Here is a 16,065-nt window from a genome sequence, read left to right as displayed (position 1 = left end):
AAACTTGGAACGAAAACGTCTTTATTGGTGGTAGATGAAGAATCATTTGTAAAAATATTTGTAATAGAAAGTTCTAATTACAGCACTCGATTATATTCATGAAATAATACAGCTGCACCAAGTTTCAAGATTGTATTGTAAATAACGATGTTCACAACGAATCTTCAAGAGGCAGTTCAGAGGTCATGTTCTACAGTCAGTTCCATTCTAAAACCCCAAGCCGGCAAAGATTAAATACAACCCGCTAAACATTTTTCAGTAACTAAAGCAAACATAACTCTATTCATATAAAAATTAAGAAGACTGTAAATTGTTTAACGCCAGGGTTATTATTTAATGCACGTCCGAGAAAGGGCGGTTAACAGCAGATGTTCCGTTTGGGGTCTGCTGCGCCCCTGCATAAATATAGCCAGAGACGCAGTGGTAGGACACACTTCGAACCAACATATCAAACAGTCCACGTCAGTCAAATGCCCGCATACGTTGTGCCTCGGATTATGTCAGATCTGGGGACTTGAATTCAGTTTCGGTAAGAGAAGGAAGAGAACTCACGAGACTGCACACCGTCTTGGATAGCTTATATTTCACGGAAGGAACTGTTTGTCTGCCGCCCATAAATTTGACAAAACAGCGTGGCTAGTGGCAAGATTAGTTTCCATTTATAAGGAGAGAGATTAACTTTATGTGATTAGAAGTCAGGGCGACAGACCATTTTAGTTGGAATTAACAGGTCGCCTCTCAATCTGTTAACAGTGCTGTTTCAGATAGGGATATTAGTTATAATACTAAGACTAATACTTTGCGCGTGAGAACTTTTAGAAAATATATCAATCAGCTAGAACTCAAAACATTTATTTACAGTCATAATTCCTGATCCCGCTGAGTAAATAGCACATAGGAACATTTCCTTTCAGTGAGCACAAAGAGTAATATGGACTTGGAGATTGGAAATGTCTATCAGTATGTTCTCCGTCGATTTCTGGCTGACTGCAAAAACAGCTTTCAGGGTCCTGTAGAGGCGAAGGTAGGTGGAAAGCACGCACAGACCATTTAAGTCTTTTGATAACAACATAACGAAGTGACAACCACTTGATTGTTACGTACCACCCTACAATAGCATTCACTCAACAAGTCGCTCTATAGCCGTCCATAATTGCGAAAATGTTTCTAGAGCAGGATTTGTCCCGTAAATGTCCAATGGGATGGCCAAAGCATTCGCTCGGAATGTCCAGAATGATCTTCAAAAACAAATCATGAACAATTGTGACCTGGTGACATGGCGTATTGTCGTCCATAAAAATTAGGTCGTTGTTTGGGAACATGAAGACCATGAATGGCTGCTAATAGTTTCCATCTAGCCGAACACACCCATTTACACTGAATGATCTGTACAGTTGGACCAGAGGACCCATTCCATTGTATGTAAACACAGCCCACACTATTATGTAGCCACCACCAGCTGGCGCTGTGCATCGTTGACAGCTTGGGTCCATGGCTCTGTGCGGTTTGCGCCACACTCAGACCCTATCATCAGTTCTTACCAACTGAAATTGGAACTTACCTGCCAGGCCACGGTTTTCCAGTCGTCTCAGGTTCAACCGTTATAGTCACGAGGCCAGGAAGGGCGCTGCACACGATGTTGTGCTGTCGCCGTCTGCTGCCTAAGTTCATTAACGCCAAATTTCGCCGCACATTAATTTCTGCGATTGTTTCACGCATTGCTGCATGTCTGTTAGCACAGACAACTCTACGCAAACGCCGCTGCAGGTCGTTAAGTGAAGGCTGCCGGCCACTGCGTTGTCCGTGGTGAGAGGTAATGCCTGACATTTGGTATTCTCGGTACACTCTCGACACTGTGGATTTCGGTTATTGACTTCTCTTACGATTTCCGAAATGGAATGGCCCACTCACGTTCAAAGTCTGTATATTCCCGTCTTGCGGCCATCATCACGTCGCAAAATTTTTAATACACAGGGAGTTACAAAAAGGTACGGCCAAACCCTCAGGAAACATTCCTCACACACAAACAAAGAAAATATGTTATGTGGACATGTGTCCAGAAACGCTTACTTTCCATGTTAGAGCTCATTTCATTACTTCTCTTCAAATCACATTAATCATGGAATGGAAACACACAGCAACAGAACGTGCCAGCGTGACTTCAAACACTTTGTTACAGGAAATATACAAAATGTCCTCCGTTACCGAGGATACATGCATCCACCCTCCGTCGCATGGAATCCATGATGCGCTGATGCAGCCCTGGAGAATGGCGTATTGTATCACAGCCGTCCACAATACGAGCACGAAGAGTATCTACATTTGGTACCGGGGCTGCGTAGACAAGAGCTTTCAAATGCCCCCATAAATGAAAGTCAAGAGGGTTGAGGTCAGGAGAGCGTGGAGGCCATGGAATTGGTCCGCCTCTAACAATCCATCGGTCACCGAATCTGTTGTTGAGAAGCGTACGAACACTTCGACTGAAATGTGCAGGAGCTCCATCGTGCATGAACCACATGTTGTGTCGTACTTGTAAACGCACATGTTCTAGCAGCACAGGTAGAGTATCCCATATGAAATCATAGCGGTGAATCGAGGAAGTACAGTACATACTGACGAAACTAAAATGAGCTATAACATGGAAATTAAGCGTTTCCGGACACATGTTCACATAACATCTTTTCTCTATTTGTGTGTGAGGAATGTTTCCTGATAGTTTGGCCGTACCTTTTTGTAACACCCTGTATATCACCTGAGTACAAATGACAGTTCCGACAATGGACTGCCCTTTTATACCTCGTGTACACGATACTACCGCCGTCTGTGTGTAAGCATATCGCTATCCCATGACTTCTGACACCTCAGTGAATAGGCCCAATATAAAGGCTGTTGCCATAATAGAGGTCAAAAATGAATAAACGTGTTCAGTTGCGTAGGGAATCATTTTAGATAGTAAGAAGATTATTTGCAAAACTCTAGGTAATCAGATAATTTCATATAAACAGAAGGCAACTGCGACTGAACCAAAACGTAACTATGAAGATTCTAGTGGTGAAAGTGATATTCATTTTATACGACGAGAAACTGAACGTAGTAAGCAGGTAGCACATAGCAGATAAAATGACTAAAAAGAACCGGCTTTTTCACTTGAATTTCAATTATACCGAAATTTGTATTCTTGTGAGACGTTCTGCAAGTGGAAGTCGCATCTCAGGATGCGTCATTCATGGTCAAAAAGGCCGAAACTCTGTCGCAGTGCTCCAGGACTCCGAAGAGTATTGTGAATGATCGTGATTTTGGGTCTCGCCATGGTCCAGTACCGACCTGTGGAATCGGACATCAGCTACCGAAGACGGCACTCCGCGTATGAGGCCCAAGATTTAGAAGGAGCAGGGCTCAAATCTCCACTCTGCAATCGTGAAGGGTTTCTGTCAACCCGCTGATCACTTTGGACCGTTAAAGAGGCCATACGCTCTACCTTCAACATTCCCATTCCCTTGAGCTAAAGTTGTAATCACGCTGTGGCTGACAAGATGCTGAACTCTATCTTCCTTCCCTCCATACATCCATAATTTCTTTTCTGACTCTTTTTTTATGTATGTTTTCATAGGACGTCGGAGCCAACCTTTTGTTGCATCCATAACCCAATCATCCACGTACTGCTTCCCGCGAAGCGCATCCTTCACTGGGTTGAAATGGTTGAAATGGCTCTGAGCACAATGGGACTTAACTTCTGTGGTATCAGTCCCCTAGAACTTAGAACTACTTAAACCTAACTAACCTAAGAAAATCACACACATCCATGCCCGAGGCAGGATTCGAACCTGCGACCGTAGCGATCGCGTGTTCCAGACTGTAGCGCCTACAACCGCTCGGCCACCTCGGCCGGCCTTCACTTGGCCAAATAGATGGAAGTCGGAAGGTGCGAGATACAGGCGGTGGGATGGATGAGGAAGAATAGTCCAATGGAGGTTTGTGAGCTTCTCTTGGGTGCGCAGACTTGTGTAAGGCCTTGCGTTGTCACGGAGATGGAGAAGTCCGTTTGCGTTTTTGTGGCGACGTACACGCTTAAGTCATTTCTTCAATTTTCTGAGGGAAGCACAATACACTTCAAAGTTGCTCATTGCGCCAAGAGGGAGGCCATGAAGCAGAATAATCTCTTCAGAGTCCCAGAAGAACGACGCTGTGAGTTTACTACTGATGAGACGGGTTTGAACATTTTCTTTGGAGGAGAGGTGATGCGGCACCACTCCACGGATTTCCGCTTTGTCTGAGGTTCGAAGTGATGTACCCATGTTCCATGGCCAGAGACAATGTTCGACAAAAAATTGTCGAGATTAGCCTCGTAACGCGCAAGCATTTCCGCACAGGTGATACTTCGTTGCACTTTATGGTGTACTGGTACGCGGTGAGGAACCTAGCGGGCACAAACCTTGGAGTACGCAACTGGTGGACTAGTGTGCCAGCAGTACCACAGAGGTGTCCAGTTACGGAGCGAGATATTTTGTTCTGATGCGTCGATCACCTCGAATGAGAAAGTCCGGATGCTCCAACACAGCAGGAGTCACAGCTGTGTGCGATAGGCCGGCACGTGGAAGATCAGACAGGTTTGAGCGATCTTGTTGCCAAGATGACAAGACGCCTCGCCATACGACTCACCGTGATTTTGTCCACTGCAGGTTTCCGTAGACATTATGCAAACGCCTCTCAATATCTGCAATGCTCTGTTGTTCCGACAGAAAACATTACAGACAGCTCTCTGCTTAAAACGCTCCTATGCTACAGACGCCGTTTTTAACGCTACTTATAACGCCACCACCTGCCGGGACTTCATGAAACTACAGGGCTGAAGTGGGAATATAGCATTAATTACAGAAAGCCCCTCGTATATTAGCATAATCGACAATATAGCATGAATCAGCTTTAACTTTTTACCAGGAACTCCCCTACAGAATAGAAGGCGTGAGCTGCGAGGACGTTCTTCAGTTTAGACTAGTTTATTTTAGAATTGCCCGTCATATCAGAATATCAGTCCACTGACTACGGTGTCATTAAAGACGAAAAATTATCTGGATTACCATCTCTCACTAATATGTTCAGTTCCTGCCTGATCTAATCCAGCTGCTTTTGATTTGTGGAGATTTTATCACTTCCTGCGGCTTTTTCGTCGAATACAAAATTTCGATATGTATCATATGTAATTTTTTTAGGGTCCATATGAACGAAATGACATATCTTATGATTTCATGTGTGTGCTCATTTTTTTTAATAAATACATGTAATTAAAATAATAATTGGCAACCAATGCTGTACAATCGCAATAAAGTCATGAGATGTTCAACTGACTCTTTTATTAGAACATGTTACCTGTTTCGGGATTACACCCATCTTGAGACATCTGTTACAAAAACGTACAAAACATAAGTGAACAGCACACTCAACACGTCTCAACGTTAGAGAAAATGAGATCTGGTCATATGAGTTACATATCACAAACTTCAACTCCTTCCTAACCAACCAGGCGTACAGCCTTGACAACTCAAAGAAAGTATAATTAAAATAATTTGTGATTGTGATAACCCACAACTTGCGCATACTTAAATGTTGTTGTACCATACTGCCTGATGTACCAGATTTTGAAGACGTCCTGTGGTAGTGGTAACAACGTGACAACACGACGCGATGATACCCGGCTAGGTAGCCCAGTGGCGTAGCCGCTGTATTCTCACGTTGCCAAGAGCGGCGTTCTATCCTCCGTCCAGAGTTACAGGCTTTGCTTTCCCTCGGTTTCCCTACATCGTTTCAGGTCCGATATATCTCCCTATCCTTACACTATACGGTCTTCCGCTCCGTGCCTAATGACCTTATCTTTTATTCTGGAGTGGTGGCCAACATAGTCACATGGTGCCTAACATCAGCTACATCTTTCCTTTAGAACTTAAGATACGGTTTATTGTCGTAGGAAAGTATGGTAAAGCAAAACGACAGCATTTGAGTTTACTTCCTAATTAGGAAGCAGTTTTTCCTATGCATCGCATTAACTCCATATCACAACTAGAAAAACATTGGCACCGTACTTTCTGTGAGCACGGTGTAGCAGGTGACAGCAAAGCATGTACAGTAAACTGTCGAAAGCCATGTATAGAAACAATGACGAAATGTATAAATTAGTAGAGCGCTAACATAGTGCCAGTTGGACTCTGGTGTTTGCTGTGAAACATCTTCATCGGTACGCTTGCGACAGCAAGCACTGGCGGTCCGCATTCGACAGCATGCGCTACCAATATGTTCCAAAACGCCATGCATAAGAATGGGATTTTTCCGGTGCTCATAATTCGGGTTCTACTGTTGATAGACTGGTAGAGTCAAGTATTTTGGATAGCCCTTGGGGTAGGGACCATTTGCACAAACAACAGAAGATCGTCGTCTTACTGTAACTATCCTACAGTATAGGGTCAAAGTTTCAATACTACATACTTCCTCCAGCATAAGGAAATGCAGCAAATCGGTTTGTTCTTTTTGTATTAAAAGCGCCTTAAGCAGCTTTTGGAAGCACTATTTAGTTTAGGGGTGGTTTCTGAGAAAACCTGAAAAAAACGTTTTCATCATTTCTTCGCCGTCAGCAGCGGATATTTTAACAGCTAACGGCAGCAAATTGCTCAAATTTTAACGGTACATTCTTGATGTATCTATCTAGAAATGCCATCATACCGTTTTCAAAAATCTTTATCCGTTATCGAGAAACACCCCACAACATGGATTTTGTAAGCCAAGTACACTTCTGTCAAGAGAATGAGCAACAGCCAGATTCGATGAGGGTCGAAGGAGTTCCACTTCGATGCAGCGCTATTCGGCACATCCGGGATGCAGCAAGACCGACAGCAAGGAGTTATAAACGTTACTGGGGTCTGAGGTGGAAGTGAGTTGATTCACAGCATAATCGTTTCATGGCTTGTGCTAGTGATTTCTCCTCTACAAATCGCAATACAACACCTTCAATAATTTGTTTGATTTATTAAAAGTCTGCGCACACCTTCTGTATCAACACGATTACACTGGAACGCATACTTCACACTCGTAGAACAACTTTCAGGCTATTTCTCTACCGTTCCAGTCTCGAACATTTTGTCATCGAGGGAGCAGGTTGGTGGTTGTAATTTCGCGAAAGGATCTCGCCGCAACGAAAAAAGCCTTTGTTTTAATTATTACCATTCCTACTCGCTTATCATATTCGTGATGTACTCTCGCCTATTTCATGAAAAAACTAAACCAGCTGTTCTTCTGTGGACTTTTCGATATTCAAAAAAAGGCTCTCAGCACTATGGGACCTAACTTCTGAGGTCACCAGTCCCCTAGAACTTAGAACTACTTAAACCTAACTAACCTTAGGACATTACACACACCCATGCCCGAGGCAGGATTCGAACCTGCGACCGTAGCGGTCGCGCGGTTCCAGACTGTAGCGCCTAGAAACGCTCGGCCACCCCGGAAGGATTTCGATATTCTCCGTCAATCATCACTCGTAAACATCCCATACAACACTGCTACATTCCAGAATAGGGGAGACAAAAGTAGTGAGGCGGTCTCTTTAGTTCATTTGCTGTATATTCGAAGAGTTTTGCCAATAACATGTAGTCTTTGCTTCGCCTTCCCCACAACACTGTCTATGTGACAGTTCCAGTGTAAGTTGTTTCTACCTGTAGCCCCTAGGAATTTATCAAATTTGGTTAACAGGAAATCCGCAACAGAATATCGTGGAATTCAGTTGTAAATAATTTTATTGGTTCAATCACGAACCCTTTCTGGCGATTATAAGCCCATCCTCAGGTGAGCAAGACTGCATAGGAAAATGGAGAAACTATAAGAAGACACTGTCTACCACTTATCACTTTTTTTTTTATTTTTGCGAAAATTCACTGCCCAACCGTAAATATGAAATTGATACTGTCGAGTTAGAATGAAACACGGGTATCGCATCAGATAATCAGAGGAAGAAAAAAAGGAGGAATAGAAACAAGAGAAAATCAATGAACAACATATGAGAACGTAGACGACGAGGCACGTGGCCGCGGCACACTGGACACCAGGCTGCGGGCGGGTGACAGCCGCACATGAAGCAGAGACACGGTGTCACACGGCGCTAGAAGGCAGCCGCCCACGAAGCTAGCGACCGTCGTATTGCAAGGGGACGCAAGTTCGTCCAGTGAAGAATAGCGTCAGAGCTGACTAGCCCGATCGCTAGCAAATGGTGCGATGCCCTTGTTTCATTCTGACTAACCTGACAGTGTCAACTTCATATTTATAACTGGTCAGTGAATTCTCTTTATTATTACAGCAAACAAGTGTTAAGTTGTGAACAATCTCTGATTATAGTTTCCCTATTGCGGTCTTTCTCACCTGAGGATGGACTTATAATCGCCAGAAACCAGTCGTGATTGCCCAATAAAACTATGTACTACTGAAGCGGTTTTTCATCTGATTTTATGAATTTAGTTGAATTTTTTGTCTTGAAATCGAAATTTAATGGATTTTTTTAAATACTCACATAAAAGACCTCACGCTCTTTATTGCTAGGGCCAGCTGACACTTTTCGCACCACGGAGATATCTCGTCTTGTCATGACTGCTACACCGTAAAAGACAGCATCAGCTGCAAATAACCTTAGAGAACTGCACGTATTCTCTCCTAAATCGTTGATATAGATTACGAACAGCGGAGAATGTAAAACCCTAGATGTAACGTCGGTTTCACCAATCACTTCTCATGTATTAGAATAAATCTGACAGGAAATCACGAATCCAGTAGCACAGCTTGGACGATACTCCATAGACACGCAATTTCATCACAAGCCGCTTGTGAAGAACGGTGGCAAAGGTCTGCAGGAAATTTAGACATAATGAGCTCAAGCTGAGATCCCCCGTCGACAGCACTCACTATTTCGTGCCAATGAAAAGCTAGGTGTGTTTCGCTGAATCCGTGCCGGTTACGTGGCAACAAATTATTTTCTTCGCCGTATTTTTTAACGCTGATATGTGTTCCATAATCCTACTACAAATAAAAATGGGTCTATAATTCAGCGGATTATTTCTGTTTCCATTCTCATATATTTGTGTGACCTTTGCAACTTCCCCGTCTTTCGAAACGAGCAAGAAACTATACGGCTGCTCCTTCCAATGACAAGTTACCGACTTCTCAGTGCCTTAGCCAGCAAATGTTTCACTAACCTTTCCCTTCTTCTTATAAAGGTTTCCATTGCTTACATTTCTGACCGACTCCTTTATCTGTCGATCAAATTTTTAATGTAACTGGGACATTTCAACTGCGTCTAGTTTACGGTGCACCTATTTTCCCGCTGACCTCGTTTCACTTGCATACACTCATGTTCACACGGAACAGAGCACATTGAACTACTAGAGACAGAACGTTCATCTTTACAGTATATGTACATTAGTATGTTGTTGTTGTGGTCTTCAGTCCTGAGACTGGTTTGATGCAGCTCTCCATGCTACTCTATCCTGTGCAAGCTTCTTCATCTCCCAGTACCTACTGCAACCTACATCCTTCTGAATCTGCTTACTGTATTCATCTCTTGGTCTCCCTCTACGATTTTTACCCTCCACGCTGCCCTCCAATACTAAATTGGTGATCCCTTGATGCCTCAGAACATGTCCTACCAACCGAACCCTTTTTCTTGTCAAGTTGTGCCACAAACTCCTCTTCTCCCCTATCCTATTCAATACTTCCTCATTAGTTACGTGATCTACCCATCTAATTTTCAGCATCCTTCTGTAGCACCACATTTCGAATGCTTCTATTCTCTTCTTGTCTAAACTACTTATCGTCCATGTTTCACTTTCATACATGGCTACACTCCATACAAATACTTTCAGAAACGACTTCCTGACACTTAAATCTATACTCGACGTTAACAAATTTCTCTTCTTCAGAAACGCTTTCCTTACCATTGGCAGTCTACATTTTATATCCTCTCTACTTCCACCATCAGCAATTATTTTGCTCCCCAGATAGCAAAACTCCTTTACTACTTGAAGTGTCTCATTTCCTAATCCAATAGCCTCAACATCACCCGACTTAATTTGACTACATTCCATTATCCTCGTTTTGCTTTTGTTGATGTTCATCTTATATCCTCCTTTCAAGCCACTGTCCATACCGTTCAGCTGCTCTTCCAGGTCCTTTGCTGTCTCTGACAGAATTACAATGTCATCGGCGAACCTCAGGGTTTTTATTTCTTCTCCATGGACTTCAGTTCCTACTCCGAATTTTTCTTTTGTTTCCTTCACAGCTAGCTCAATACACAGATTGAATAACATCGGGGATAGGCTACGACCCTGTCTCACTCCCTTCCCGACCACTGCTTCCCTTTTATGCCCCTCGACTCTTATAACTGCCACTGGTTTCTGTACAAATTGTAAATAGCCTTTCGCATCCCTGTATTTTACCCCTGCCACCTTCAGAATTTGAAAGAGAGTATTCCAGTCAACATTGTCAAAAACTTTCTCTAAGTCTAACGGTTAATTTTCACATCTGTCAACACCTGCTTTCTTTGGGATTGGAATTATTATATTCTTCTTGAAGCCTGAGGGCATTTCGCCTGTCTCATACATCTTGCTCACCAGATGGTAGAGTTTTGTCAGGACTGGCTCTCCCAAGGCTGTCAATAGTTCTAATGGAATGTTGTCTACTCCCAGGGCCTTGTTTCGGCTCAGGTCTTTCAGTGCTCTGTCAAACTCTTCACGCAGTATCGTATCTCCCATTTCATCTTCACCTACATCCTCTTCCATTTCCATAATATTGTCTTCAAGTACATCGCCCTTGTATAGACCCTCTATATACTCCTTCCACCTTTCTGCTTTCCCTTCTTTGCTTAGAATCGGGTTTCCATCTGAGCTCTTGATGTTCATATAAGTGGTTCTCTTATCTCCAAAGGTCTCTTTAATTTTTCTGTAGGCAGTATCTATCTTAACCCTAGTGAGATAAGCCTCTACATCCTTACATTTGTCCTCTAGCCATCCCTGCTTAGCCATTTTGCACTTCCTGTCGATCTCATTTTTGAGACGATTGTATTATATTATATTATTATATATTCTCCTTGAATCAATTAAATTCAGTATGTCTTCTGTTACCCAAGGCTTTCTACTAGCCCTCGTCTTTTTACCTACTTGATCCTCTGCTGCCTTCACTACTTCATCCTTTAAAGCTGCCCATTCTTCTTCTTCTTCTACTACTATATTTCTTTCCCCTATTCCTGTCAATTGTTCCCTTATGCTCTCCCTGAAACTCTGTACAACCTCTGGTTGTGTCAGTTTATCCAGGTCCCATCTCCTTAAATTCCCACCTTTTTCCAGTTTCTTCAGTTTTAATCTACATTTCATAACCAATAGATTGTGGTCAGAGTCCACATCTGCCCCTGGAAATGTCTTACAATTTAAAACCTCGTTCCTAAATATCTGTCTTAGCATTATATAATCTATCTGAAACCTTCTAGATTCTCCAAGGTTCTTCCATATATACAACCTTCTTTCATGATTCTTGAACCAAGTGTTGGCTATGATTAAGTTATGCTCTCCGAAAAATTCTACCAGGCGGCTTCCTCTTTCATTTCTTACCCCCAATCCTTATTCACCTACTACGTTCCCTTCTCTTCCTTTTCCTACTATCGAATTCCAGTGACTCATGACTATTAAAATTTCGTCTCCCTTCACTATCTGAATAATTTCTTTTATCTCGTCATACATTTCATCAATTTCTTCGTCATCTGCAAAGCTAGTTGGCATAAACTTGTACTACTGTAGTAGGCGTCGGCTTCGTGTATATCTTGGCCACAATAATGCATTCACTATGCTGTTTGTAGTAGCTTACCCGCACTCCTATTTTTTTTATTCATTGTTAAACCTACTCCTGCATTACCCCTCCTTGATTTTGTATTTATAACCCTGTATTCACCTGACCAAAAGTCGTGTTCCTCCTGTCACCGAACTTCACTAATTCCCACTATATCTAACTTCAACCTATCCATTTCCCTTTTTAAATTTTCTAACCTACCTGCTGGATTAAGGGATCTGACATAACACGCTCCAATCCGTAGAACACCAGTTTTCTTTCTCCTGATAACGACGTCCTTTTGAATAATTCCCGCCCGGAGGTCCGAATGGGAGACTATTTTACCTCCACAATATTTTACCCAAGAGGACGCCATCATCATTTAATCATACAGTAAAGCTGCATGTCCTCGGAAAAAATTACGGCTGTAGTTTCCCCTTGCTTTCAGCCGTTCGCAGTACCAGTACAGCAAGGCCGTTTTGGTTCGTGTTACAAGGCCAGATCAGTCAATCATCCAGACTGTTGCCCCTGCAACTACTGAAAAGGCTGCTGCCCCTCTTCAGGAACCACACGTTTGTCTGGCCTCTCAACAGATACCCCTCCGTTGTGGTTGCACCTACGGTACGGGCATCAGTATCGCTGAGGCACGCAAGCCTCCCCACCAACGGCAAGGTCCATGGTTCAGGGTTAGTATGTTCCCCAGAAATGGTTAGCATTTGAACCACGTTGGTCCGGGGGATATCGCATCATGCATCCATACGGTAAACTTCTGCTCGTGTTGGGCGAATTGTTTCGGCAGTGCAACGGGTGCGTACCGAATGGGTCACAGAAGGCTATCGAACACGACAAGATAGATCAGATCAGACCACTCGCACCCCCCACCCCCCTTCCTTGAGAAGACTGATACCTCATCCGAACGGCTTGGCAGAACAGATCTGCATCCTCCTCGACACTGGCGCAGAAGTGGAACAGATCGTACACTATCAGGGGTGACAACCCGTCACCGGTGACGCGTCGTCTGTTTGTCCGCCTACCTTTGACGAATGTGCAGAAACATGCTAGACGGCAGTGGTGAATTGACAGACGTCACTGGGGACAGGAACGGCATCATATTATGTTTTCGGACGAATCCACGTTCTGTTTGTTTGAACAAGACGGCCGCATTTTGGTTCGCCACAGACAAGGGGAGCAGCATCACAGTGACTGCATTCGCACACGATAGAGAGCGACAACTCAAGACCTTATGGTGTGGTGTGCTATTAGATACAACCACAAATCACAGCTGGTGCGTGTCTAGGGCACTGTTACCAGTGTGAGCAACATGTATGATATTCTACGGCCCGTAGCCAAACCCTTTCTGCACAACACTTGAGACGACATTCTTCATCATGATAATGCACGACCACATGTTGCTGTACGAACATGTGGCTTCTTGGTGTCACAGGATGTCAGCCTTTTGCCCTGGCCCGCCAGATCACCAGACTTGTCGCCAGTTGAAATTGTGTGGGATATGGTGGAACGATGGGTACAGCACTGTGACCCAGTGCCGACCACCACAGAAAACTTAGAAACCAGGTGAATGCAGCATGAATGGATATTCCACAGGACGCCATTCGCGCTTTATACACGTCGATGGAGTCACGCATTTATTTATCAGGGCCCATGGCGCAACCCTTTGCGTTCTAGGCAACAGGACACATGTTGAGCCGAGGCGACTGCAATGCTAATCACTTCTGCAGAAGATACTAATGTACACGCCCCGTGAATACCTACGTCCTTTCGTTCAAGTTGCTCTTTTTTTTCTGAACCTGAGTGTATAACGAAGTGCTTCAAGTACAGCTTCAGGAACGTCTTGCTTACCTCAAAGCCCACTTTTACAGGATTGTAACGCGATTTTTTAAAAAAAACTTACGTTATTATATTTCTGAAATCTTAATAGCTTTAGAGATATTGCGTTATCTTCATTCAACCAGCAGAATCCTTTCACTTCCTCTACAGCATGTCCCCTCAAATTTGAATTTTCATATCTAGCGAATAACTACACTTCGTTACACTACTCATCCGGATGCCTCCTTAGCGGACATTAACGTGAGTTGTGTCCAGCCTTCTGCATTGTAACGGCTTGAAGTCAGCTGGGGCATTTTCAGTGAAGTGGCCGTACGACTCGCTTCCCGTCATCCATTGTCCAGTGGCTCTTTACACCACCTCAAACTTGCTTAGTATTTACTACAAAAATTGTGGCTTATGAGGAGCTGCTCACTCGTTGCTCAACTCACTGCGCTCAGCCTCGGTTGCTGGTAGCTCTTCGCTTCGCAACTCAACTGACTTCACGCGCAGTGGTCGACGGCTCTAGTCCATCACTGCATGAGGTCTTCCTCATCTTGGTTTCGCTGTGGTTGTTCCTTCGCGTTTCCACTTTGCGATCACATCATCGCCAACAGTCGACTTCCCAAGCTGACTTCAGAAGATTTTAGATGCCCTGATGGACTGCTTACTCAAAAGACATCCAGTGACTAGTTCACGTTTGAAGTGAATGACCTCTCCTGTTACTGTTTATCTACTAACAACACAATGCTCCCTGCCTCCTTTTATATTCGAGGTTTGTCTCTCTTATGCTCACTTGCGCATTACATAGTGTGTCCCGATTCTTTTGGTCAGACAGTGTATCTGTTCCCGTTACACTTTATTTCTTACTCTGCAGTTAAGGGTTTGTTTTGCAAAATAACTTTCTGCTACGAGTATCATTGACTGGTTTTCCGCGAATGGTCTCACTCAGAATATTAAAATGACACAACATATTTAGTTCTGCGCATCTGTCGGGACTACACCAATGATAAATGTAACGCACGGCAAGAAAATAATACATAGTTTGTAAACTTCAAAATTCTTTGGTGTCCATATTGATGGGAATTTAAGTTGGGAAAAGCACGTTTTAGAACTCCTAAAACAACTTACTTCAACCACATTTCCACTTAGAATCATTGTAAATCTCGGGAAGAGGGAAAATCATTAATTTGAAAATTTTGCATATTTTCATTCAATAATGTTTTGGGGTAGCTAAAGGTTACGAAAGAAACTCGTCGTTGCGAAAAATCTTACCGTAAGAATAATATGCTGCGCTCACCCACTGTCGTCTTGTAAACATCCGTTTACGGAGTTGGACATTCTGACTACTGTTTCACACTATACTCATATTTATTCCCTCATTAAGTTTGTTGTAAATAATCTACAACAGCTCAAGCGGAACGATTATGTATGTAAATACAATACCAGAGGGGAAAATGACATTCATTACTCAACATTTATGTTGCCTTTAGCACAAAAAGGGGCGCCCAATGATTCAACAAAATTTTTTGATTACTTACGCAGTGCTATAAAATGTCTAACAGACTGAAAAATAAAATTTGAACACAAGAGGAGAAAATTTCTCCTTGACAACTCATTCTATTGCGTAGAAGAATTTCTATTGTTGTTATGTGTACAAGGTCATGGGTACGACTTACTAACTCACAACATCTGTATATCTTTTTTCCTTTTTGGAAAAAAATAATAATCCTAAAAATGTTCTGAATGTAAGAATATGTACAAATTAATTTGCTACGTGAATGTGAAATAGCTCGTTCCTCATCAGTATTATCTATCGCGCAAAATGATCATGGATCATTAAACAAGATAATCGTGGGATGCTTTTCGGAAAATAATTTCATTTTCAAGTGCATTATTATGCCATTTATTCGTGATGTTTTCGATGTATGAAGTGCTACAATGTTCTCTGCCTTTACTGCAATACAAAAGTGCGACGATCTTTATAAACAGTTACGGCAAATTTGAAAAAAATTGTAAGTTTTTCTTGTTGTCATTTTATGCAGAAACTCATACATATTAAATGACACACACAATTTACTGTTCACAGTTACAGAGGTATTATTACACATAGTCAACAGAGAGAACGCTATAGATCGTCCACGGAGTATGATAAACCATTATTTCGTACACAGTGGTGTTTCTTAACAATCTGGGTCATTATTTGCTTACAAATATTACACATCATTCTGACAGCGGTAGTAGCTGCTGCACACACGTCTCGCTCATTCATAACCACCTGAGACGAGTGCTGAGTCAGGCTGACTTCAAGTTTTGCGCTTGCCGGAACATCTAGTAGCTCACTCAGGATCTCAATATTATCCACTCATCACAATGAAAGAAGGATATTTTCAAAAG

This window comes from Schistocerca gregaria, chromosome 1, assembly GCF_023897955.1.
Source record: "Schistocerca gregaria isolate iqSchGreg1 chromosome 1, iqSchGreg1.2, whole genome shotgun sequence".
Classification (NCBI taxonomy): Eukaryota; Metazoa; Arthropoda; class Insecta; order Orthoptera; family Acrididae; genus Schistocerca; species Schistocerca gregaria.
This window is presented reverse-complemented; position numbering follows the sequence as displayed.